Here is a 27010-nt window from a genome sequence, read left to right as displayed (position 1 = left end):
AAGAACATATGTCACAGTGCACACAAACATCTTCTAAAGCTACCAGAGTCTGAAGTTATGATCCTTGCTTCTCTGCTTTTTGCCCTGATGTTACCTGAGCCCTACTCTGGTGTTTTTAAGATGTTATGTTTGTAATTAAGATCCTTGTCTGATTTTATTAGAAAATGCTTTTTTCTGGGAAATAATATTAACAATGGAAGCAATCTGTTTGGGGAACAATGTCAAACATTGCAAGCCTAAGAACATAATGAAGACCTCTCACTCCAAGGAGAACCTCCCAACTCATTACTCAACACTGGTGGCATCCTACTTTTGTAACTGCTACCAGATCTAAGGATTTATACCATATCTGGGTTGCCTGGAATGAGATAAATAAAATCTTCACTCTTTAATGCTTTACAGTAATTGAGTTGATCCCAAATAAATCTTCACTCTTTAATGCTTTACAGTAATTTCTTTGATCCCAAACACACACAAATCATTTTATCTTAGTATATCCTTTGAGGGGTCAAAATTTGATCTGTAGACATTCTTGAAACTTTATGTAAAAGTAAGCCACAACAAAGTACAATAATCATGCATGCTTAAGACACTTAGTTTCCTTCTGTTTTCTCTAAAATGGCCCACACTGAGAAAATTGCTTAATATGCACAAGGTAAGCCCCATTTTATAAGCCACTAATGGAGAAGCTGCAGTAACTAATTAGCTCCAACCAGTACAAGTCAAACTGTTATTAACAAAATCTGAAAGTTAAATAGAGGTTCATTACTCCCCCAGTCATTGGCTCCCTGTCCCTGGGGAGTGTTTAACTTGTAGCAATGGTTTTGGCTTTGCTTGATTAAATCTCATTATGAGAAAGGAATAAGCACTTGTGCCCAAGTCTGAGGGAAACCAGAGGTGTGCCAAGCCATCCATTAAGCTGTGTAGAAAAGGAGATGGTCAGAAATTGGCTTGCAGGCACTTCTCCTCCAATTCAATCTGAAGGGTGGTGAGAAGCACTGTTTGGCGGCTTCTGTTTTTCCTGTTGAGTTCCTTTTAGACCTCATTGGAAAATGGACCATGTGCATCTTTTTTTGCCAATAAAAACGCTGTTAAATAGATTTCTGTTACTTCCTGATCTACTAAGGACCTTTCAAGGAGCATAGGATTTGCAGTGTTGGAGAGCTGACAGTATGTAAAGAGAGAAACAAGACTGTATACAGCCAGTTTTCTAAAGAGAGCAAAAGCTGAGTCAGATTTAGAGCTTACCAGTTAGGGAGGAGCCTTGAGAGTAGGAACAACCTTGGAGAAGTGAACCTGGAACCTACCATTATCCTCCTTCCTGCTTAAAAGACTGTCACACCCAACAGGAAACAATAAGATACTAATGAACAGAACCTCTGCATTGACCCATGGTCATGTATTGTCTCCTCTACCTTCAACTGGGAAAAAGATGTTGGTACTTCTGTAAAACACTGTATACATATCAAGTCTGCTTGATCTCTGCCTGTTCACTGAAAAGAGCACTTCTAAACCATGTTTTAGTACATTTTATTAGAACATTTTTTATTAGATAATCAACTCTAAATTAAGGATAGTGTATACTTTGCTCAAAAAACATCTTCCAGCTTGTAGAGTTGGCATCTAGAGGATCGCCTTTTAACTCTAATTCTTTCTTCCCATACCTTAGGGAAGTCACATATGACTAGTGTGACCGCCTCATCTGCAATCCTCACTCTGAATATCTTTAACGGTGGTATAAACAAAGGTAAACAGGTGTCTCTGCTCTAAGACTTTTCAGAATTTCAAATGATATGTTAAGAAAGATTATAAATACAATTTTCATAGAGATTATCCAAAAAAGGAAAGAAACATATAGTACTTCCCAACGTTTACTTTTTAACTCTAAGTCTGTTCTTCACATTACATTGAAATGTTCTCTCCCTTGCTCTCACTCTCTTGTTTTTAATTGCCAGAGGGTGTGTACACTCACAGGGGTGGGAGGAAGGGGGCACAGGGAGAGGGAGAGGGAGGAACAGAAAGCACCTCTCAACTGATTGCGAGGATATGACTGGTACTTATAATTTCCATCCTTCTCAATATTATCCATGCCGTGTTTCCCTCAATCAGCTCACCAGGTTGTTGAGGGTTTAGTATTCCTTGGACCACTTTCATCCCTGAAAAATGTGAGCCCTTGTATTGAGCTTCTGAATCTTCTAAAATAGTCCATAGGCTCTCCTATCCAGATATATTCTCCAGGCTCTTTTCCTACAGAAGCAAACTTGTTTTCCCTTAGACATCAGACTCATTCAGCCCAGCAGATTCAGCAATGCTTTCCTATTTACAAGTCTACACAAACTACTTCTAACAAGACATGACAGGTACCAGCTTTCTCTTCACGGGCATAAAATCCACCTAGGTGTGGTCCCTGAATTGCTTGATGTTTAAACCTGAACATCACTTGCTTCCCCATGGCACAGATGTGTAAGGGTATGGATAAAGCCAGGTTTGCAGCAGTGGTATCTTCCAAAACCACACAATTATTTCCTGTAATCAATGCCCCTGCTCCTGGCTATGAGCCAGGGCATTTATGTAACACAAATGCCAAAGGACTCCTCAGTTTTTAATCTGCAAAATTATATGACAAACACGTGATTTAACTCACAAACAACTCCAAACAATATTTTCCACAAGGGATTGTCCAGACACACTTATGCTTTTCTCTACTACATTCTTGTTCATCTTTTTATGTAATTATTAACTTTATGTTTATGGTATAAATATCATATTATTATTATTATTATTATTGTAACTATTTTAATTACTATTTAAAAATACTTTTCTAGGTCCTGGGCAAAAGTTATAAATATGTTACCTCATTTAATCATTTCAATAATTCTAAAGATAATTATAAATATCTTTTACACATTAGGAAACTGATGTAAAAGTTGTGTGTGTTTATATTTTTCTAATTTTGCTATACACTTACTGGAGAGAGAGAAAGAGAGAAAGAAAGGGAAAGTGATAAAACAACCTCCCAGAAGGGATAGTCACACTGCAATCACTTCTTCTCCATTTCTCCTCTTGGGATTTTGGGCATGCACACACACATTCCCAGTGTGATTTTCAAGTCACCAGATCCAGAATTTGAATTTTGCAGTTGGCCATGTGGGATCTAGCCATGTCAACTACTACACCCCCAGCTGACCCTGATATAAAAGTTTTCAATATCTTGCACCATATCTAATAGGAATGACAATGGAACTCAGAACTCAGATATAAACATCTTCTGTCTGGCTCATAAGGGAGTTCTTAATCCCTTCAACTGACAGAAGAGAAAGAACAGGGCCTTTTTTAAGTTTTTATGAAGTTTGTCCTAGATTTTGATCCAAATCCCTTATTCCTCAGTAGCAATATGTATTTCCTTACTTTCATATGGTTCACTGGAAAGTGAAATTTCTCTATTCCTACATTTTCTCCTTTTCTTTGTTGTCAAAAGGTGAAAGCCTAACAGTACTGTAATGACCCAAATCAAGGGAGTTAAATCCTGTTCCTTGAAAATATGGCAAGAAGGCTTTTTTTTTTCATTGATTTTTATCTCAATTTAGTTTATCAACAACTAATAGATCTCATTTTAAACTCTAAATTTTTCTTACAATAATTTTTCAAAACACATACTTTAAGTGAGACTGTCTTTGGGTATCCAAGCAATGAAGCAATGATTGATTTCTGATTTGCCTCTGATGAGGCTATTTTTGATCAATTTTTGAAAATTCAGGAATGCTCAGAACTCTCATATTGTCCAACACCACTATGTAATTTGGTCCATCAATGACTCTGAAGGCCATTGATGTGCTCTTAATCTGATGTATTTCTACAGCTTACTTTCATAACAGATCTCACTGTGAGCATATAGCCTGGCTTTATGGGTTTCATAGACAATTTGCATACAGCTAAAGAAATGTTCCCCCAGCTATCACTGATCCGTTGGAGAAGATCTATCAAATAACGATAGCTATCCTAGAGGAAAAACAGGTGTAAATCAGTTAAAATGTGTGTCTAGAAGCCGACAGTTTATCACCAAAGTGATGATCCCTTTACATTTTTACTTTGCACTGAGATACATAAAACAATTCCACCTGACACAATGACAAAATGGTGTGTTCCCACATCAAAATCTTTAACCTCTCTGAAATTGTGATTCAGATATATTTTGTATTTGAGATTATCCTTGAGAAACCCCAAATTTAGGATGAAGGTATTCACAAAACTAATTCTTTAGTCTAGTGGAAAAACCCACAGTACATAGGAGAGATTGTCCTACTTAAAAATGAAATCAGAGAGGGACCAGCAGTTAGCATAATGGCTATGTCACTGGACTCCCATGTAGTTGACTGTGGTTCGCGTCCCGGACCCGGTGGCTTAAAACAACACCGGGTGCGTGTGCGTGCATGCCCAGGGTCCTGAGAGGAGAATGGAGGAGAGGGGATTGTGGCGTGGCCATCCTCCCTGGGGGTTGATTTCTCGCTTTCTGTCTCTCTGTCTCTCTCTCTGTCTGGCGAGCACACACGCCCTATGGCAAAAACCTCTCAAAAAAAAAAAAAAAGGAAACCAGAGAGACTAACTCTTTCCATTATTCCTGACAGTTCATCAGGAGGGTGTCTCCTATTGATAAAATCTGCTTTTCATAATTTTCACCAGTCACAAACTTACTTTAGGTTTTTGTGAGAACACACACTATAAATGTATTTTGGATTGGGAAATACTGTCAAGCTAAATAATTGTTTATATAGTATTTATTTTTTTCATTCATCCCTTTATTTGCTCATTCTTTTAATAAATTGAATGCTCACTCTGATTAATAAAGATGTACACTGCTAGACACTGGTACGTTGACTTTCAGTCATATTCTAATGTAAGACTCATCCTGATTTAGCAAGTTTTGTCTACCGCTCCAATTTATTTTCCACATAGTTGTCAGAGTGGTTTTTTTAAATACATGAACAGTTCAAGTTAGTCTCTCTTGTGATACTGTCTTCTTCAATCAATTTCAGCCAGTCAAGCTGCCCATTACTGTTGTTTAAACACAAGGTTTCTCTGACCTATCCTAGGGCCTTCCTGCTTGGTATTTGTCCAACTGTGGTTGCCAGTGTCTTGTCTTTCGCATACAGCTAAAGAAATGTTCCCCCAGCTATCACTGATCCGTTGGAGAAGATCTATCAAATAACGATAGCTATCCTAGAGGAAAAACAGGTGTAAATCAGTTAAAATGTGTGTCTAGAAGCCGACAGTTTATCACCAAAGTGATGATCCCTTTACATTTTTACTTTGCACTGAGATACATAAAACAATTCCACCTGACACAATGACAAAATGGTGTGTTCCCACATCAAAATCTTTAACCTCTCTGAAATTGTGATTCAGATATATTTTGTATTTGAGATTATCCTTGAGAAACCCCAAATTTAGGATGAAGGTATTCACAAAACTAATTCTTTAGTCTAGTGGAAAAACCCACAGTACATAGGAGAGATTGTCCTACTTAAAAATGAAATCAGAGAGGGACCAGCAGTTAGCATAATGGCTATGTCACTGGACTCCCATGTAGTTGACTGTGGTTCGCGTCCCGGACCCGGTGGCTTAAAACAACACCGGGTGCGTGTGCGTGCATGCCCAGGGTCCTGAGAGGAGAATGGAGGAGAGGGGATTGTGGCGTGGCCATCCTCCCTGGGGGTTGATTTCTCGCTTTCTGTCTCTCTGTCTCTCTCTCTGTCTGGCGAGCACACACGCCCTATGGCAAAAACCTCTCAAAAAAAAAAAAAAAGGAAACCAGAGAGACTAACTCTTTCCATTATTCCTGACAGTTCATCAGGAGGGTGTCTCCTATTGATAAAATCTGCTTTTCATAATTTTCACCAGTCACAAACTTACTTTAGGTTTTTGTGAGAACACACACTATAAATGTATTTTGGATTGGGAAATACTGTCAAGCTAAATAATTGTTTATATAGTATTTATTTTTTTCATTCATCCCTTTATTTGCTCATTCTTTTAATAAATTGAATGCTCACTCTGATTAATAAAGATGTACACTGCTAGACACTGGTACGTTGACTTTCAGTCATATTCTAATGTAAGACTCATCCTGATTTAGCAAGTTTTGTCTACCGCTCCAATTTATTTTCCACATAGTTGTCAGAGTGGTTTTTTTAAATACATGAACAGTTCAAGTTAGTCTCTCTTGTGATACTGTCTTCTTCAATCAATTTCAGCCAGTCAAGCTGCCCATTACTGTTGTTTAAACACAAGGTTTCTCTGACCTATCCTAGGGCCTTCCTGCTTGGTATTTGTCCAACTGTGGTTGCCAGTGTCTTGTCTTTCAATAGACCTGGCTTCTCCTTGTCAAACCTATATTAGGCATACTATAGAAAGGGTACCCTCTAATGGTGTCTATGAAAACTCCATGGGTAGGTCCAGCCTGGTACTGCAGTTTGTAGCAAACTGAACTACATTGCTGAAAGTCACTTGGCCAATGATGGTTTCAGATCTCTGGGTGGGCCTGAAAACATGTATGCCCATGACCTTACGAGCTGGAGGGTGGTGATTGGGGAATCACAGGTATAATGAGAACCTGTGGAGGGTGCTTCTCTCCTTCCCTGTCTCTTTTCTCTCTCATGCGTGCACATGTACCATCATAAATAGAATAAAACTTAAAAGAAAAACTCCTCGGGAAATCGATCTATAATCTATTGTCTGTCCCAATCATCCCCCTCATGTTCTTATACATGTGCACACAATATAATAGAATTTAATTCTGCGGGACAGAAAACTTGTTCTGCCTTAGAAAGAGGCTTAAATAGGCTTATAATTCACAACTCCAAAAAACTTCACATGACACAATCAATGTCTTTCTTGTCCTTGTGAGCATTTTTTTTTTCATATACTAAGTGACTTGACTAGTCTCCCATTTCTATCCTCTTCTTGTTCTTTTAATTGTTTCCCTTTTCTCCATTATCTATCAACATAGAACACAAAAACAAAAGCAAGCTATTTTTATTATCTTAAGCCAAACTATTCAACTCAGTTCTCTATAGCAGTCACATCAAACTTAGTTCAAGATCTCCTTTTTTATTCCAAAGGGTTTAATTTAAACTTTGAAATTACAGTTTATGACTTCACAGAATGCAGCTCTCCTCCCAGTGTCTGCTTGTAGGAGGGAGAGGTTCACACTTCAAGTTTCCTAAGTAAGGTTGACATATTTCTATTATAGGATTAGCCCTATATTTCTCATCATTTTAATCATTGGATATGCAATCTGTACGGGATTTGGAGAGTTTTTAAATTACTTCCCAGTGGAGAAAAGAAGCATTATGGTTTTTCTTGCAAGTATGAGAGCATTAAATGAAATCAGCTTAAAAAACATGTACTGTCTCAATTGCTCCATTCTGACCTCATAGTGTTTTAGGGCATCACATCATTTAATTATCACAATTTCTTTAATAATGAAAGACAGATTGTCATCTCTACCAGCAGATTGGGGAGATTAAGGTCTTCTCCAAGTAGTAAAGTCATAGCCAACATGAAAGACTATGGGAATGGGGCCAATATAAAGAAGACTGGAGGTGATGAGGGATAGCTGGAGCTGCTACTCTGTGCCCAGCAGGGCCCTTCTCCGATGTGTTCTTACCTTTTCCTTCTGTTTGCGATTATTGGTGATTATTAAATTCCAAGTCTATAAAATCAAGTCATCTGGAACTTGACTCTCAGCATTACGATTGTGCCTCCATCCCAGAAGGTGATGGACCCAGAACCACATTTACATGTTCCGAGGATTTGATTCTTAGTTCACTTAAAAAGATGAATGTAATTCTGCATTCATTAATTCAACCAACTGCAGATCAAAAGTATTTGGAAGGGGAATAACAGATGGCATAATGGTTATGTCACTGGACTCCCATGTAGTCAACTGCAATTCGAGGCCTGGACCCAGCAGCTTAGAACCTGTGCCAGGTGCGTGTGTGTGTGCATGCCCAAAATCCCAAGAGGAAAATAGAGAAGAAGAGACTGTGGCATGGCCATTCCCTTTGGTGGTGGTTTCTTGCTTTCTGTTTTCCTGTCTCTCTAGTGAGCACATGAGCCTTATGTAAAAAAAAAAAAAAAACAAACAAACAAAAAAAAAAAACTTGCTTAAAAACAAAAATAAAAATATTTGGAAGAAAAAAATGCAATAAAGTAAAACAAATTTTAAAAAAAGTAGGACAACTATTTACATAGCATTTACGTTCTGTTGACTATTATAAGCAATCTAGAGATGACTTAAAGTGTACTGGAGGGTGTGTGTAGGTTATGTGCAAATACTGCATGATTTTCCACAAAGTGTTTAAGCATCCAGGGATTTTTTGTTTTTTGAGAGTTGTTGGGTTTTTTGTTTGTTTGTTTGTTTGTTTGTTTTGCTGTAAGGCATCTGTGCTTGTCAGAAAGACAAAAAGAAGTGAGAAATCACCTCCCAAAGGGGATGTCCATGCGAAATCCCCTTCTCCTCCATCCTGCTCTCAGGATCTTGGGCATGCATATATATGTATCCAGCATGAGTTTGAATCGACTGGATTTGGAACTTGAACTGTGCTTTGCCATGTGGGAGGCCAGCGACATAACTGCTATGCCATCTGCTGGGCCTGAGCATCCAGAGATTTTGCTGTCTCTGAGAGAGGTCCTGGAACTAACCCTCCTCAGGTACCAAAGGACAGCTGTACTTTAAAATTATTAGCTCTTCCTATGTGTGAGAATTTGGAAAATTAAGGGCCATGAATATAGGTGTGGAGAAGGAGGACTTCATATGCTGAAGTTTCAGTCATTATTGGTAGAGTTGGCTGTTACTTACCTTCCATGTCCAGCAATAGCATGAACACTGAGGTTCAAGATCATCACTGGGCAACCGTGATCATGTCCAGATTCAGCTGGTCGCTGCCTCACTCCAATTGCCTAAGATATTAATAAACACATCTAAATAATATGGATGGAAAATCTACATCTCCAGCTCCGACCCCCAATTATTTATCTTTGCTCTTACAGCCATAAAGAATTCTCAGCATTCTGACTAATCAGTAATCATCTAATTGATTAAAAGTTAAAATTCTCCCAGAAGGAGTATTCAGGGAAAATATTTGCTCTGCATGATCTTAAATGTCTCCAACCAATGGAACATCTCAACCCTCTGATCAGTGGTCTTTGTTAACAAGCCTGCCCTGAGCATGTCTGTGTCTCTTTGTACAGACCAACTTGTTTCTAATCTGGTAGTATTGATCATTTCCACAGATTTGTTTGTTAAACTGACATCTACAACATACATTTAGACACCAAAAATAATATCTACCATACTTCTATATCATCTTAATTGAATGTCAAAATCAAGGAATGACATTTTCTGCAGTAAATCAAAGACCCCACAACAACAGCTGATGAAAAATTTTCTGTTACATTCTTGGTTCTTAAACATTGTTTATATCACCTACTTTTTTTTTTGAGAGGTTTTTGCTATAGGGCGCATGCGCTCGCCAGACAGACAGAGAGAGACAGAGAGGCAGAAAGTGAGAAATCACCCTCCAGGGGGGATGGTCACGCCACAACCCCTTCTCCTCCATTCTCCTCTTGGGATCTTGGGCACGCACACACACGCGCCCAGCCTACATTCTTGGGCACGCACACACACGTGCCCAGCCTACGTCACCTACTTTTGACCCTTTTACTTAATTGTTCAATTGCAAAATTCACGCAAGATAACATAGGTATTATTTCATAGAAAGCACAGAGAACTCACTGGCCCCATAAAAATATTTTATTGGTGTATGTGAAACCTTGACATGTATCTTGATCAGTTGAAAACATCTGCCTAAGAAAGGCTTAAAGTGCTGGAAAAATATTGTAAGGTCTATCTGTCATTTAGAACTCTATAAAGTGGTAATCATCTAATTTGATCTTTCTGGACTAATATAATTTGAATCAACAGAGTGGAGAGACAGTTCATTGCTTATACACTTCTGTGCTAAGGCCATGAAACATATGACAATTTCTTTCCCCAATCTGCTGCAATGCAGTACCTATGACTTTTTAAAACTTATGATAGTGCTTCAAAAATTTCTTTTAAAATTTTATATATATATATATATACATATACACACACCATCTGAAAATAAGATAATTTGAGTGGGGTTAACAAACCTATGATCTTTCCAGGAAAATTTCTTTCCAAGTGTGAATTAAAACAAGCAAACAAAAAAAGAAATATTTCTCCTTTAAAAAGAGATTATGATATATAAATGAAAATGTTTAAAATATAAAAATGATTGATAAAATGGGCAGATTTTTAGGACACATGGAAAACAAATAGCAAGATCCTAAATCTTGCCTTATTACTAAAAACACATTAAATATTGGTAAAACACTGTTTTCTTTGCTTTTTAGTAGTTGATTTGTGCTTATATTATATAGCTCTAACTTATCACAACCTTCCTTCAAGTTATCTTATACCCCACCTCATATAACACAAAATAATTAAAATAATTTACTTCCAAAAATAAAGTGTGCTTTGGAAAGAAAAAGAATGAAAACACTTTAGTATTTCTCAAGTACTAATAGTTCAAATTACTAGGGAGAAAATTCTGAAGTGCACTAACTACTTCACTCCAAGTTGTAGAATAAACACAACACAGGAAAAATGATGTCTAAAATGTAATTAATGACACACGCTTGATAATGACCTTCATCGTTCCAAGTAAGAATGTGAGAAGAATTTACTTCAATAATACTACAGTAAAACTGAGGACAGCTGTGATTCCTTGCTTGTTCTCCTAAACTGCTCCACATTTTCAAAGCAAAAGTACTTCACAGGGCTGCTTTTGGGATTTGGGGCACACATGCACACGCATCCGACATGTTTTCTCAAGATGCCAGGTCCATGGCTCTAACTGTGTAATTGGCAATGTAGGATCCAACTTCCTTTTACACTAGGCCTATGCCAGGCCTCAAGGACCCAGGGCATGATGTGGGAACTTGGAATCATAGGCAAAAGGCCTCCGAAGGAGCTGTTAAATCACATATGGATTGTGGCCTATGAGGGCCTCCATGAAGTTGTACACAGCACTGGCTGTTCAAACTTAGTCTGAGATTCCTACAAATTTAATGGATAGAAATTTAAAAATAAACAGTTACTTTAAATTCTGAACTTTTTTTATTTTTCAGAACATTTATATTACCTTTAAATAATAATATTTCCTTACCTCATTTTCTTGCCTTATCACGTTGGTTGCAATGTAGGGCCCTTTTCAGTACACTAGTCTAATGAAAAGAGTATTGAAACTTTTTACAAGCGGTGAGAATGAAGTATGGAAAACTGAGAGGCAGGATGGAAAATGCTTAGTTCTGAAGCTTCTGAACTTAAGTGTGATGTTGTAACACCCTAACCCAGGGTAATGAGGATGATGACAGAAATGGAGAGATGTATTTCACAGTTGTCTAGATTTAAAATTTTGTGAAGGGAGAGAACAACAATATAAAAACAACAAGGTTTCTAGTTTCAAATCTATTACCAAGAAATCATCGATATATTGGGCTGTTGGAAAAGTCATACGTATTTTTCTATGCAAAAAAAGCATCATAACTTTTCCGACAACCCGATATTTAATAGGCATTCAGATCTGTCACAGATTTTAAATTTAAAAAAAAAGGAAAGCAAAGAAAGTAATTATATGTCTCAGTTGAAACAGTTTTAAGATTGTGTTTGCACAATAGAAATTAGCATAGTATAATAGCCTACTGTTTTCTACTACTTAATCCACATATATGTAAAATTTTCTATAACTTAATATTTTTATAATGTTCTCCCATTAATGAAACAACTTTATACGTCTTATTGTCTTATTGACATTGTAATAAGTAATAATAGGAAAATCTTTTGCATTTGAAAAGTACATTTATTTATTATTTCAATTAATAATAGTTCAAGAATAGTAATTACACCTTATTAGCTATAGTCTTGCCCAGCAAAGCCAACTACTAGAAGAATACAAGGACATATCCCTATGTATAGCCTAGAGATATAAACAAACCATGAACCCAACAGACCTCTGGCTACCTTCTGGTCAACTCAGTTACTTTGGTTGAGGGTTCTTGAATACAAAATTGATTTTAAATGACAAGAACACCAAACCCATTCACATGGTTTCACTTTCCTACAGAAAATTCTGGCCATCTCATTAATAATTAAAAACAACAGCTGCTAATTCCTCAGAACAAGATGGCTAATTTACATATCCTGGGCCTTGGCAAAGATTCTCCAGCACGTTCTGCCAAACCCATGGAGGATTACGATTTCTCCAAGGCAGGTAAAGGGCAGAGAGGCATCTCCAGCTCAAACACGAATATTAATAAAGTTGTACGGGAGTGTATAATTGAACCATATCAATTATTTATCTAATTATGAGGTTATTAGTCATCTAAAATTACTCAGCGAACAACTCCAGAGTCTATGGGGTACTAACATACCCAGTGTTGTCCAAAATCATCAGGCCTGCAAAATTCCATCTGACAATGCCGCTTCAACATTAATTAGCTGTAAGATCTGAAGGATGATTAGAAAAATGAGGCTATGGTAAAATATTCTAGGTGAGAAAAGCTCTCTTTGAAGACTAGCAGGAAGAAAAAGAACAGTGCTGTTTACTAAATGATTCCTTATCTTCTGAGATTTTCTCGTTTGGGGAAACCATATCCTTATTTCATTAGGCCAATTGGCTCCCTGGGATTGGAGCTATTCCATGGAGCCATTTTTGAGTTTAATAATTTAACACTGAGATAGGGTTCTCTAGTCATGCAAGCCTCCACAGTTGTTCTACTGTCTGCATACAGACAGGGAAGTTTCATTCATTGTGTAGACAGAATAATAGTCTCCCAATGAGTTCCACATTCTAACCCCTAAAATCTGTAAATATAAAAGGTGCATGGAAAAATTTGTATCATAAAAAAAACTATGCATGTATTTAAAATTCTTTTTGCATCAAAGTAAACTCATTCTTAGATTTCATTTTTCCATGAACACTTTTTTTTTTTTTTATTTTTTTTTTTTTTTTTATTTTTTTTTTTTTTTTTATTTTTTTTTTTTTTTTTAATTTCATTTTCTTTTATACTTTGCTGTGTCTCGTATGTTACCCTATTTGGCAACAAGTACATTGCAGGTATGATTCATTATGGATCTTGCGATGGAGAAGGTGTCTTACATTATTCAGGTGGTCATAATGCAATCATTAGGATCCTGTGAGCTGAAAGCAAGAAGGTCAGTCAGAGAAGGTCATGAGAGAACAGAAGGTGAGGACACAGAGAAAGAGAGATTTACAGGTGCTCTGAGTCTGTCTTTAAAGCCGAGGGAGGGGCTACAAGCTGAGGAACACAGGGAGACCCCACAAGCTGAAGAAGGCAAAATTCTCACCCAGTACCTCCAGAAGAAACACAGTCCTTCTGACCCTTTTTAGATTTCTGACTTCAAGAGTTGTGAGCTAATACATGTATGTTGTTTTAAGCCACTAGTGGTGATTATTACAACAGCACTAGGAAACAGATACATTTACCACCTCTTTCCAGAATAAATTCACTGATATGCTATAATTTCATATTTTTATGCTGATATACTAGGGATGATTGGCTAATTAAACAGCATAGCAGTCCTACTAGTTCCTGTTTACACTGAAGAGAAAGCCATTTGCTTAAATTAACAAATAAAGTGCTGAAACTATTCCCATGAAAAACTGAAGAAGCGATCCAAATGTATGAGGTGAATTGGGCTATCCAGTTGTCTTCTCAGATTCACAGGAATATATGATAAAGCACAAAAATAAAATAGCACTATTTATATGGAACTCTTCCACAGAACTAACAAATTTATATAAAATGCATTTCAGTTTAAGGCAGATAGAAGTTTATGATAAACGTAGAACTTAAGCTAGCTAAATAAAAAGTCTGGAAAGAGTGAGTGTAGTCCCCAGAATAACCTAATTATACACCCCATATCAGAATGGTAGGGACTGGTGGCAACTAGGGACTTAGGAGTTAGCAGCTGAAGTATAGCCTTGAGTCTTGGATCACAGGGTTCAATGACTGAGGAACTAGCCTCAGTTTACCCTTAGCCCTAATTAAGTCATAGGAGTGTCATGGAGATGGCTTAATGAGGGCACTTAGAGAAGTTAAAGAGTTGGTCTGTTAACTTAAATAACAAGCAGAAATACCTCCAAAGAGAGACCAAAATAAAATGACGTTTATTTGGGAATAGGCTCCACAATGCAGAACTTGCTTACCTTAGAGAACTATATTCAGTCAGGTACAGGGAGGTAAAAGAAAGGGATTTTTAAAAGAAAGATGAGGAGGAATTAGATAAATTGTTTGGGGACAATTATCTTTGGCTACCAGGATCAATGCATAATTATAGTGCATTTCCTAGACTACACAGAGGAATTTTCCCACTGTCCAACCTCCATTATAACCCCATTATAACACCAAAATCCCATCCTCCCACTTCTCCCTTAATTTTTGCTTCCTTGGATCCTCCAAAGAACAAATCTAATTCCTGTTACTTTATCCTACAGAGCTACTTCACTTTTGTTTTAATCCTTCCCATTAAGATGCTTCTCAAACAAGACAGGGTGCCCTCCACCAAGACCAACTTTTTCTGAGGCCACAGATGCAAACCTAAGCAGCTTCTGAAATAGCAACTTGTTCTCTCTGTACACGGGAAACCAGCTCCTTGGCCCCGCAGTGATTCGCTGGTCAGGCAGTCTCCAGTTGTAGCTTATTTCCTCCAATCAATCAACATCTGGAATTCAGGGTTGTAAAGAAAGGAGGCTGTGGTTAGTTTAAATATCTGCCCCTTTCTTGGGGCTTAAAAGATGTGATAAGAACTCATACAACTTCTGATAGAACCAATGCTACATTTCAGTATTGGACAAATAGTCCCGTCTTAAAAAAAAAAAAAAATAAATAAAACCATATAGTTCAAAAGAAGACAACTGCTGATAGGTTCCTGTACCTACTATTTTAACAGAATCGTAACCTAGTTTTAGGTTTTAAGCAAAGTTCCTTAACATTCAATGATTTATTAAAGCCAAAACTGCTTTTCTTGAAATTAAAAAATATACATTGAAAAATTCCTATTTAATGATCGTAGTAAGCTATATAGCATCAGCTAGGTGCTACCTTATACTATATTCATTCTACTCAGAGTTTCATACCTGAAATCAGACATGTATTCACAGATATGTATATACCAGCTGAACTTGCTATTGGAAGTAGTTAGATTATTTAAGAAATTTTGTTAATCAATAAAACGTGGGCCAAAAAAAGGACTGGAAAACAACTGTAGACACCTGAGATAGTGTGGGAGGAGGGTGAGAAATGGCAGAGGGTGAGAAATAGGGGGAAATACATATATATGTGCACACACACATATATTTATGAAACTAGAAATGGATAATTACTGATGATAACAGGTAATTAAGCCACTATGCAGTATATTCTGGATAGGAAGTTATATTTTGTATGCTGTGATGATGCTCAGGGAATGAATGTAAATTAATTAATTAAAATTTTAAAATTAAAATTGAAAAAAGAAGACAACCAGTATGGAAAAAAGTTCAAAGGCCACCCTTTCCAAAGAGTTAAAGTAAAAGCAAAGTTATTCTACCAAAGAAAGTTTACTTATTATTTAATTCCTCTTTGCAAATACATTCAAGAGGGTATTATACTTTTGAAGCTAAAGGCATTACTCACAAAAATGTAGCAACTCGTATAATATCAGTAAAATCCAAAAGGCAGTGGAACTTTTGATAGATTGCTGAGAGTCAAAATGTAGTCATTATTATATTTCTAGTTATTTATTCCTACTCAACGGGCATCCCCCAGAATTAAGATGAAGTACAAGTTTTAAGTATATCATTTATGCTCACTTTTCAAAAAAAAAAAAAGCCGCAAAAAATGCTCAAATTGGAGAAAAGAGACAAAATAACAACATGAGGAAATGGTCCATGTACTATAAGATACACGGTGGACTAATGAAGCAGGAAAACAAAGTAGAGAAGAGCCAGACATGAGCAGCACCAACATAACGAGGCTTGCGTGGTGAGGTCCTGGGTTGAAATCCCAGGGCCTTCCCCTATGTGCCAGGCACACCCACACAAGGCCGTGATCATGGCTGGCTGACACTTGTGAAGGACTGCAGTGTGAGGGCCCTACTGGATGTGCCTCACTCTCTGGGTCTCAATCCTGGCTGCGCATTTTAACTACTTAGAAGAGTTAAATATAAAAATAAGTATATAAATACATAAGCCAGTGCAATAATAGATACATGAAAGTATTTCACAGGTCACACGTCCAGAGGCATTGCCCTTGAGTACTGCTCTTAGGTGGTCCCAGACTTTGCAGAGTGTCCTCTGAGACTCCAGTGTGTACACAGAGATAAGAACGCTGGTTCAGGAGGTGGGTTTATGAATGTGGGGAATGGCTATAAGAGTGAGCTGGAGAGCACAATTTAAAAAATGCTGTATTTCTCCTCACGTAGAAACAGGAGATGATAGTGAAAACCTATACTCTGCCAGTTTATTTTCTTTCTTTCTGTAAAAGAGAGATATCCTGGATGGCGTCTTGCCACACCATCATCCTCTGCCAGCCTGCAGCCAGCCAGTATCATGGGCACACACAAGCAGGTCTAGTGTGTTCAGGTTGACCTGGGGTCTAAACCAGGGATCTCCCATATGGCTCCAGCCTTGGGCAGCACTGCCCTATCACCTGCACGTGTGGCTAGGCCTTGTGCCAGCTTTTTTGGTAAGTTGTGGCCACAAGTAATGATCCAAACAGTCCCTGTCCTGGAATTCAAGGGACATGTATTTCAGCAATAGACAGCAACAAGGAAATAGATGGACACAGGGCACTGCTATTCAACAGAACCAAACAGGGAATACTGTGGGAGCTTCAGGAAATGAAAACGGCCGGCCTAGATAAGTTGACATCTAAACTAATACCCGATCTGTTCTCTACTTACAAACAATCTGTTCAGACACAACTTATCAATACAGTGTCTTTTTTCTGTTATTCTAGCTCACTACCTCTTGTCTTCTTGTTCAGATCTGATGAGAGTCAGTAGATTAGACAAAAGGGAACAAATCTCTAGGGACAGGCCTACTATTCAGATACAAGTCAGTTGGAGAGCTGGTACCAATAAATAAAGTCAATAAGGGAAATCAGAACAGATCCCCAAAGCACGGCAGTCTCGGGGTATTTTAAAGAGAGAAAATTACTCTGCATGTCTCAGTATTTCACAAAGACAGCAATGAGAGTTCACCATGCTTACAAAAGGCATTTAATAAAAGGCTAAACGTTGCTGTCACTTCTCTTTAAGAATGCAAGAAGTATACTCTTATTGGTAGTTTACCTCCATGTAAAGAAGAACTTCCTGTAAAGTATCTGAGAAGTAGGGAGGTGTCTCCCTTCAGCCAGTCAGCTGTGTTCCTGGGATGTTTCTTGTCTTTGGTATGAACTTCTGAATTCATTCCACTTCTTGGGGTTACTTTCTTTTTATCTTTTATAGAGAAGCTTTTTCTATAGGGCATGTGTGCTTGCCAGAGAGACAAAAGGCAAGAAATCACCCCCAGGGGGATGTCCATGCCGCCATCCCTTCCTTCTCCATTCTCCTCTCAGGATCTTGGGCACGCATGTACACAAGCTCGGTGTGAGTTTTAAGCCAGCGGGTCCAAGACTCGAACTGCCGTGAACTATGTGGGAGCCCAGCAATGTAATAATCATGCCATCTGCTGGTCCCATCTTGGGATTACTAATGTTAATGTTGACAAGCACCCTGCAATTCTGTTCCAGTTCTCAATAAGATGCAACTCCCTCCTCACAAGCTTCAGAAACAGGAAAGAATATGGGCTTGGGCAATACTCCAATCAAGCACCAAGTGTTTCAGTATTCACGGTATCATTTACTGTGGAAAGTATCATTTACTAAGTTTCTATGGAAGTGTTGCTGTTACTGCAGAGTTTGAGTGACAAATAGAGTTTGCAATGTATTAAGAAAAATGTTCCCGATAAAAACTGCATGCTGCATATGACTAAACCACCAGTCCAAAGAGGTGGGGATGTTCGCACAAAAAGTCACGCCTTTCACTTGTGTTTGTCTTGTGGATACACCGCAGTCCCTCGCTTTCCCCTGTCCCAAGATCATGGTCTTCCTTCCTGTTCACACCTTAGTAATCTCAATCCCTCATCCTTTTAGAGTAGCCCCCGTTGCTTATCCCAGCGAGTTTATCTAACTTTATAACGGCCCCAGTTCTCCCCTGAGAAAATCCACATACTAATTTGTTTCTGTACATTTTCCAAAGTATAAGTAATTCATTCTAGAAAAACACCACCGAATAAACAGGAAGGGAGAAAATGACTAGAGAACAGCAAAACAAACACACAAACAGAAAACAGCGCCGTGTCCCAGTTGGGATCTGACGATGTTCTCTCATTCACATGAAGTACAGATACAAGGAGACTTCAAAATATTCACGGAATAATGGAATGAAAAGAATAAGCTTATTTTGGTGCAAAATAATTTTTACATGCATGGATTTTTCATAACACACTTTTCATGAACTTTTTGAATATTTTACTTCTGATTATACGAATAGTAGCTACGAGGGCAAACAGGTACCACTTCCAACGGCAAACTGCATTTTCTGAGACCATGAAGTTGAAATTCGTGCAGAGGAAGAGAAACATTTCCTGACCTGCCTGCTACGTTGTCTGCTCTCCTCCTTACGCAGAGGTGGGGTGTTACACACATGGCAGCCTGTGCTGAGCAGGCAGCTCTCAGTTTCATACAGCTTGCACACGGCACTTCGGTGCCTGTGGACACATGTGAGATGTGACCTGTTATAGAGGCATCCGCATTTCTTTCGCGATGTTTCTCCAACAATAAATTACCAATAGAAGCTTTCAAATGCAATGACATTACTATTTTTCCCCAAAGTACCTTTTATGACCATTCAAAATTTTGGTCACAGCTCTCCAAAAGATTCTCCTGTTGCTATTGTGTTGGCGTTCAAGGTGCATTTGATTTAATCTATGAGAGTAAAAATATATGAGTTTTCATATTCTCCTGGCTAGAAAGATAAGTAAGTACTGCTCATCACAGGAGATTTTTGCAATTATAAAAGAAAAATAAGGCTGTCTAGGAGAAGAGAATATTGAGATTCTTGGGACAGGGCAAGAATCAAGATATTGCTGAGTTGAATATATGCTCTGCAGGGAAAATGATGTGGGCCTTTAACTGGTTAATAGAAACTGCTAATTCCAAACCTCAAAAGTGATGAGTTACTGTAGAATGGCCCTAAATAATGTCCCCATTAACTAATGATATACAGTAGAGCATTCTCTGGAAGCAAGAGTTACAGACGGGAAATTAAAAAAAAGGATATTGGAAACTCATCCTTAGCAGGTCCAACTCTATTTGTTCATGCATCAAAGACTTCAATTATCTTAGGTCATGAAGGAGCAGCTGAGTGTTTCTTTCGTTGAGTTCTTCTCAGAAAAAATCCCAGTAGTTAGGAAAAAAGAGAGCAATATTTATCAATTCAACATTCTACTAAATTAGATTTGGCTTAATGTTATACTCTAAAATGGTTAGTTGTACTTTAACTTTACCGGAAAGCTCTTGGTTATAATCCTAATTATCCTTCTAGAATTCTATTTTCATTAACCCTTTAGCAATGCCTTATCACATTAATTTGACACTTACATATTTCATCCTGTAAAGAAAAGGAAATATAAAATAATCATAAGAACTTTGTAGCAAAAAATGCCCAAAATACAAGGTCCAGAATCGAAGAAGAATATCATTTGGGATCCATGTGAAAGGTTGGTTTGGGATTTGGCAGAGGAACCATTCAGCCATTGCCTGAAGATAAAGAGATACAGAGGAAAATCAAAACCTAACTGGTAGGGGAGAAGTATGCAAATAAGGCTGTGAGTTGGAGACAGCCTTATTAATTTTCAGGGAAACCTTGTATACAATATCATGAACAAAGAACACTCACATTACAGATTCTGTAGAGATTCACCGAGGAATAGAAAAGAAAAGAGAAAATAAAACCCCAAACAAAACCAAATCCAAACCCAATGCTGTTAAAGGCATGTCAGTAAGTGTGCGTGCATGTGTGCATGCGTGTGTGTGTGGGGGGGGACAGCCACTTTAAAACCTGGCACATGCATTAAAGCCTGATGTTGTCTGAAGCATATATAATACCTATCACTAGAAATCTGTTTACAGTTTTCTTTTTCTAACACAACATCTTTTTGTGAAGAACAGGCCTCCTGCATTATTTATATTCAGAAGACTTGTATAATAAGGTGCAGGTGCATTTCCATTACAGTGCATGCATTTCTATAAAGGTATTCAATAGCAACACTGATATGGAGACTAATGAATCTTGCACGAGGAGGGTGGCTTGGTGACTAAGTTAGGCTGCCTGCCATTTCTACGTATCACTACATTACTTTTATTGCCCCCTGTTTTTTCCTAACATTCATTTTAAAGAATAAGCATCCATGCCCTTATTTAAGATTTTCCATCTTCTGAATGATTCTCAGGATTATTCAGCTGCAAGACACTTCACAGACTATCAGAAAAACAATTTATAAACCTGAATTCATCCCCTTAAGATTTCCCTAAGGTTTGTCCTACGAAGCATTTGTTTGATGAAACAAATGTGTGTGTGTGTATGTGTGTGTATGCGTGTAAGATAGGGAGAGGTATCCATATTAGATTTTAGATGCCTTTTTCCTAGTATAAATGCCTTAGATGTTCTTCCTACTCCTTAGGATCCACCTCTCTATTCTAGAAGTCTAAGAGTTATTTCTAAAAGTTACTTGGTAACTTTGGGGAATTGAACGGATTTTATCTAAGTTCTTTGAGGACAGTACAGTCTTATAATGGAAAACTTAGCACACATGTCCTTTCCCCTGTTGACTAGTAGAGACGGTCTTTCCATAGCATCTCTGAAAAAATTCTGTCCACACTCACGGGATACACACACGTCTAAGGGATGGGGAACCTACTGGGGTAAATCATTCTACCTATTTAAGTTCTTTACTAAATTAAGCATAAAAATGCCTCCTTTTAAATATTTCCCACTTCAGAGTTTGGAGTGATATTAATCTACACAATAAGCATTGAAGGTACCTTTTTGGTCTACCTGAATATTCTCTTCACCAAGCTACACTCCATTAGATAATTACATACATATACATGATGCATCATAAAATTATAATAAGAATAAGAAAATAGAACAAAATCTCATTTTATTTATATTTGCTTATTGAAGTATTAAAATAAAATGTAAACCCTGTGATGCCTATATTAATATCCCAAAAATGCAGGATAAGAAATAGATTCTGAGCCATATTTTTTAAAGAATTGTTTATATAATTTTATTTGTAATTCTTATTATTTTTTAATTGGCTAGAGGGCACATGGGCTCACCAGAGAGAGAGAGTCTTGGTAGGGCGGGAGTGAGAAAGTAAGAAACCAGATCCAGGATGGAAACTACAGTCAGCCATGTGGTGTGGGAGTCCTGCACCGTAACTACCACACCATCTGCTGGCCCCAACTCTGAGACTTTACAGATTACTAGTGGTGGGACCAGCAGGTTGCATAGTGGTTAAGCCACTGGACTCTCACATGGCTGACAGCAGTTCAAGTCCCAGATAGGGCAGCATGAAACTCCTGCCAGTTGTGTGTGCACACCCATACCCAAAATCCCAGTAGAAGAATGGAGGAGAAGGAATTGTGGTGTGGTCATCCATCCCAGAGGGGTGATTTTGCACTATCCCTCTCGCTGTCTCCCTCTGTCATTTCAGTAAGTGCATGTGCCTTATGGCAAAGACCTAAAAAAAAAAAAAAATTACTAGGTGGTCAGTAGTAGCAGCATCTGGACTGGATTGATGGGAAAAGTTCATAATTTCCATATATCCCTGAAGCTATCTCAAAGAAATATACACTGTAAATAGAACAGTGCCTTTTCCCATGCAAACAGAGCTTTAAGTTAAATCCCTTAATCATCAGCTCTTCCATCCAGACTCATGTTGCTGAAGCCTTTCTACATGAAAATTCTACAGTTATCAGAATAGAGAATACAGCCCAGGGAGCCTACCTCCTTGTGTGGGGTGTTTTCAATTGCATCGGATTAAACCAAAGGTAAACAGGAATGGGTCAATCCTTTGTTCGAATGTGATTCACCAGCACAGAGTCGTATAGCAGCGGTAGTAGGACAGTAAAGCACAGTGGGCCGGCCAGGTTCTATGAGCTGGACACTCTTTTTGCTTAAATGTAACTTCGGCCCTATGAGCATTTTTCAGTGTCTACACGGTTGGTCTATGCTGAGCTCATAATAAGCTTGTAAAATGCTCTCTCGCTTGTGTCCTACCAGGGTCAGTAATATTGAGATGTGCTATTGTGGAGGATGGCAAGCTTTTCCTCCTCAAATGTAGCAAGTGACTTTCCTTTCCTCTCATTAAACATAATAAGGAGGAACTCGCTGTGAATATTTTATCTTCCTGTAGCCTTTTTTCTCCAGAACCCTAGGTTCTAAGACCACAGAAGTAAATAAAACAGTTTTAAAAGCGTTACTTTGTGTAGTGAGTCAGTGAATCCTCGGCCCTAAAATGCACATGCATGTGTAACAGTTGTTGTCTCTCTGCCTGTCATGACCAAAACCAAGTGTTCTTGCCCTGAATCAATCAAGAGGCAAAGGGCCGTTTCTGAAAACCATCACTGTCTTCATCGAAGTGATCTGCCATCTCCCCAGAAGTCTCATTAAAACTCCAACCCCTCGTATTTTCTGATTGCTCAAGCTCACAGAACTTCAGTGTGGGAGAAACTATTTTAATAGCAGTGCATCCACAGAGATTTTGTAACTTTGGCCCGTACTAAGGCATAATGAACTTTTTCTTGCTCAAGAGAAATGCTTCTTACATGAAGTAATTCACATGCATAATATAAACACACACACACACACGTCCACAAGTATCTATATATATGTCTGTAAGTATAGGTATAGACCTTGTGGTCTGAAAGGAATGGATTTTAATTGCATGTCCATTGCTTATTATTGTGTTCCTTTAGTCAATTTTGCTACTGCAGTTGTTTCTCTAATTCCTTTCTTTCCTCATGTTCCTCTTTTCTTTCTTCCTTCTTTTCTTTCTTTCACATTTAGGACATATTTCATGTCTGATGCATAGGTCTGCATATTAAGTATACAGTAGAAAATATCATAATAACAACAATGATATAATTAATCTGATGTCTAGGAAGCTCCTTCTATTTATGCAGAATTGTTCTAAAGAGTTTACATGCTTTACATTTAACATGAGAAATATTTATGAGGTGGTTTGTTGGATTTCTCTTTTGCCAGAAAATGATCATTTTCTCCTTCCATGTTCTACCCTATAATGGAGCATAAAAAGCTGGGAATGATTACATCTTTCCTAATTCCTGTCAGAAATTTGGAAAGCAGAAGAGAAAAGAATTTATTTTCTCTGATAGGAGAGTGAACTGACTTTGGTGGATGTATACATTTTATCAAAAATGAGGTTGTCCACTCAAAAATAATGGTCTCAAGGCAACTGCCATTAAGCTGTGAGAAGAGACAATGGTAAGTAAAAATGTGTGTGTGTGTGTGTGTGTGTTTTATTTGCATATGCTACTGATGAGAAACAAATAGATGAGAAACCTACTGAATTTTTTGTTTCTGCAAAACAGATGAATTGAAATATCACTGACATACAATCAGCTACACACTTGTAATGTACAATATGCTAAATTCTCAAATAAGGACATGCCATGAAATTATAATCACCAAGACAAGGAATTTACCCACTACTCCCGAGCATTAATTATTCCCTTTGTAATCCCTACTGTCCCCTAATCCCACATCTTCACTCGAAAGAATCACTGATCTGCTTTCTCTCACCGTAGTTTCATTTGTATTTTCCAGAGAAGTAAAAATAAAGTATGTAGTATGTGTCCCTTATATATGGCTCTTTTGACACTAAAGCATCCATGTCATGTATACCAAAAGTTCATTTCTTCTATTGCTAGTTAGTATTTTACTCTACAATAACTTTTGCATCTCTGCAATAGAGGTTTCCGTGCCCCTTCAGCATGCCTTCATCATTTTTATTTTTTGAACACTTCCTTACTTTCTGGCACTCTAAGATGCTTTAAGCTCATTTGATACATTTCCTATCACGGTCACAGAATCAACCATTTCTCCAAAGAGATCAACTGTTCTTAACTGAAGAGTGGTATTAAAGACCAAGAGCTAAGTCTTAGGATTTGACAACCACTTCCTATTGCCTAAATTCTTCCTAAAAGGGAAAGAAATAATAACGAGAGTAATGATAGAGAACCTAGGAGGATACCAAAGGAGGCCCTTAGAAAAGGAATAAATTCTTTAATAAAAATAAAAGAAATGGGCTTAATGATGTTGCAGAAGTGAAACACGACACTGGGAGGCTGGCCTACGTGGGAAGTTCTGAGTTGGTCTATGGAAATCTCCCTGAGGATGTTAGGCACTTGCAGGTCCAGGATCTGGGGCTGGTTAAAGCTTAGCAGATTGTGGTGTCCGGATCCTGGTGAAGGTGTTAGGACCCTGAGCCTCCCTATCTTACTTGTGGAAGGAATAAATAAACTCTTAAAAAGTGAAATAAAAAAAATTAAAGAAATTAAATATTAAAAAGGAAAGATAGTAAAATCCCTTTATTAAAAATAAAATAATTTTGTTTATTGGAAGGTATCAGAGACAGTGTAAGCAGAGGAAAGATGGTTTAGAATTACTCTTTGAAACCTCATTTACTGAGAGGGAATTCAGCTTCTAAAATATAAAAAATGAAATCCGAAAATTAGTAATAAATGTAGAAAATACTATATAAAAATGGAAATGAGAGCCAACTCTGTGATTTAATGGCTAAGGCAGCTGGATCCCACATGGATGACAGCACAGTCTGGGTCCCAGATTTAGGAGCTTGAGAGACATGCCACATGGGTGTGCATGTGTGCCCAAAATTTTTAAGGAAGGAGAGATGGAGGAGAAAGTATTGTGACATGATCATGCCCCATGAGGGTTGATTTCTCCTCTTTTCTCCTCTCTCTGTCTCTGGTAAGAGCATGAACCCTCCAACAAAAAAAAAAAAAAAAAAAAAAGGAAAAGGAAAAAAGAAAAGAAAAAAAAATGTATACAAAAAATAAAAAGAAAAAGAAAAGAATGTATACATTAGATACTCACTTGGCTATCAGATACATAATTTGATGCACAACTTCACTGTTAAACAAAGAACTGCAGAATGTCAAGCAGACTGCCTCTTTCAGTTGAGATGGGGAATTCAGTGGCTCAACAATGCTCTGACAAAGACCAACTAGGAAAAACAGATAAAATATGAAAAGAACTATGTTTGAGGGCATTAAAGCGTTTCAGAGGCAGCTAGGACTTGAGGGAACAGGATCTAATAAAAGAAGAAACTTCAAAAAGGTGAACAAACATTCTGTAATTGCTTTCTACCTTGGAGCCTTTATGGATTCTGGACACTAGGTGAAAGGCTGAGAATCTGTGCAAAGAGTCTAGGAAGAAAAGCTGCTCAGAGATGGCTGAAAAACAAAGGTAGAACTAAAACATTCAAGAAACTAGCGAGATGAAACCAAATGAACAAGTGAATGGAAATAAAAATCCAGATACTTGAGGATCTAAAATCTTCATGAGAATGCAAGTGCCTATCACTGAGTCCTACAATTAAATTTTTTGTCAAATTCTTAATTTACAAATAGCAAGAGACTTATACGCAAAGGCAAAGGAAAAATTAAACCACTGAAAAGCAAAGCTGTTTATTTCAGTTTTTGATGCTAAGGAAATGAAGAGTAGTGTTTAGAACCCACTATAGGAAGAGTCCCCAGGTAGGTGTAGGAGGAAAAGTAACGGGAAAAGAGAGTAAGACTGACTGAGATGTTACGTAGAGGGCGAAAGTACTTTGGAAAAGAAGTAATATTGTCTCCTGGTGATAGGAAGCAGACACTGAGCCAAGGCTTTATCGCCATAAATCCTAGACTTAATCCCAAAAGAAGGGTAATTTTCTGGTGAATTATTGTCTAATCAATGCCTGTGAACATGACGAATTCAGATAGATATTCTCATTCTTTTGTTATAGAGTGGGAAGATCTTCTCCTTGACATTTTACAGTTCTTTAATAGTTAAGTTGTGCATCAGAATGCATATATTTGATAGCCAAGTAAGCATCATAATGTATACATTGTTATCTTTTTTTTTTTTTAAATTTTAGTTGTAATTCCTATAGGGATATAGTCTGGGGAAGAGGTTCTGTCCTCCTAAGAGTTAAGCAATAGCCCATGGTGGAAGCCAGACTTACAGGCAGATATATCTACTACCGTTAGAAAGGGTGGAGGGCACTCAGTAAAATACCACTGGTCCTGGGTGATTGAAATTTAGAATAGGAAGGCATTCAGAGAAATGTGAAGAGACAGACTATGAAAGGAAAAAAGAGGGACCAGATCTAACCAGGACTCCTTACTTTTGTTTTTGGTGCTAAAGGAAAGCAGTGTATTAGTGAGAATGGGTAATGGAACACAATGGAAGTTAGAAAACCCATTAAGAGTCCTGACATAGAGTAGATTTTCAAAAAATCTATAGATTTTCGGGAACCAGCAGTTAGTGTAATGGCTATGTCGCTGGACTCCCACATAGTCCACCGCGGTTCACGTCCTGGACCCGGTGGCTTAAAACTCACGCTGGGTGCGTGTGCGTGTGTGCCCAAGATCCTGAGAGGAGAATGGAGGAGAAGGGATTGCTGCGTGACCATCCCCCCTGGGGGGTGATTTCTCGCTTTCTGTCTCTATGTCTCTCTCTCTCTCTCTGGCAAGCGCACGCACCCTATAGTGAAAACCTCTT

General features: G+C 37.9%; 1 long non-coding RNA gene across 4 annotated transcripts in view; it reads right to left on the bottom strand.

Annotated features, from left to right (window-relative positions):
* Positions 1 to 27010, bottom strand: part of LOC102491045 (uncharacterized) — a 78060-nt gene that overhangs the window by 43412 nt on the left and 7638 nt on the right. For 2 of the 4 annotated variants that reach the window (XR_003547723.1, XR_337246.1), the window contains 4 exons: positions 19030 to 19577; positions 14710 to 14833; positions 12520 to 12595; positions 8861 to 8961 (listed from right to left, as the gene is read on the bottom strand). This is a non-coding gene — a long non-coding RNA (uncharacterized LOC102491045). The remainder of the gene's footprint in view (positions 1 to 8860; positions 8962 to 12519; positions 12596 to 14709; positions 14834 to 19029; positions 19578 to 27010) is intronic. The other 2 variants (XR_001369675.1, XR_337249.1) reach the window with 2 other exon arrangements.

Source organism: Tupaia chinensis, unplaced genomic scaffold (assembly GCF_000334495.1).
Source record: "Tupaia chinensis unplaced genomic scaffold, TupChi_1.0 Scaffold144952_1, whole genome shotgun sequence".
NCBI classification, from domain to species: Eukaryota; Metazoa; Chordata; class Mammalia; order Scandentia; family Tupaiidae; genus Tupaia; species Tupaia belangeri.
Note: the sequence above shows the minus strand (reverse complement) of the source record. Positions and strands in the feature narration are given on the sequence as shown.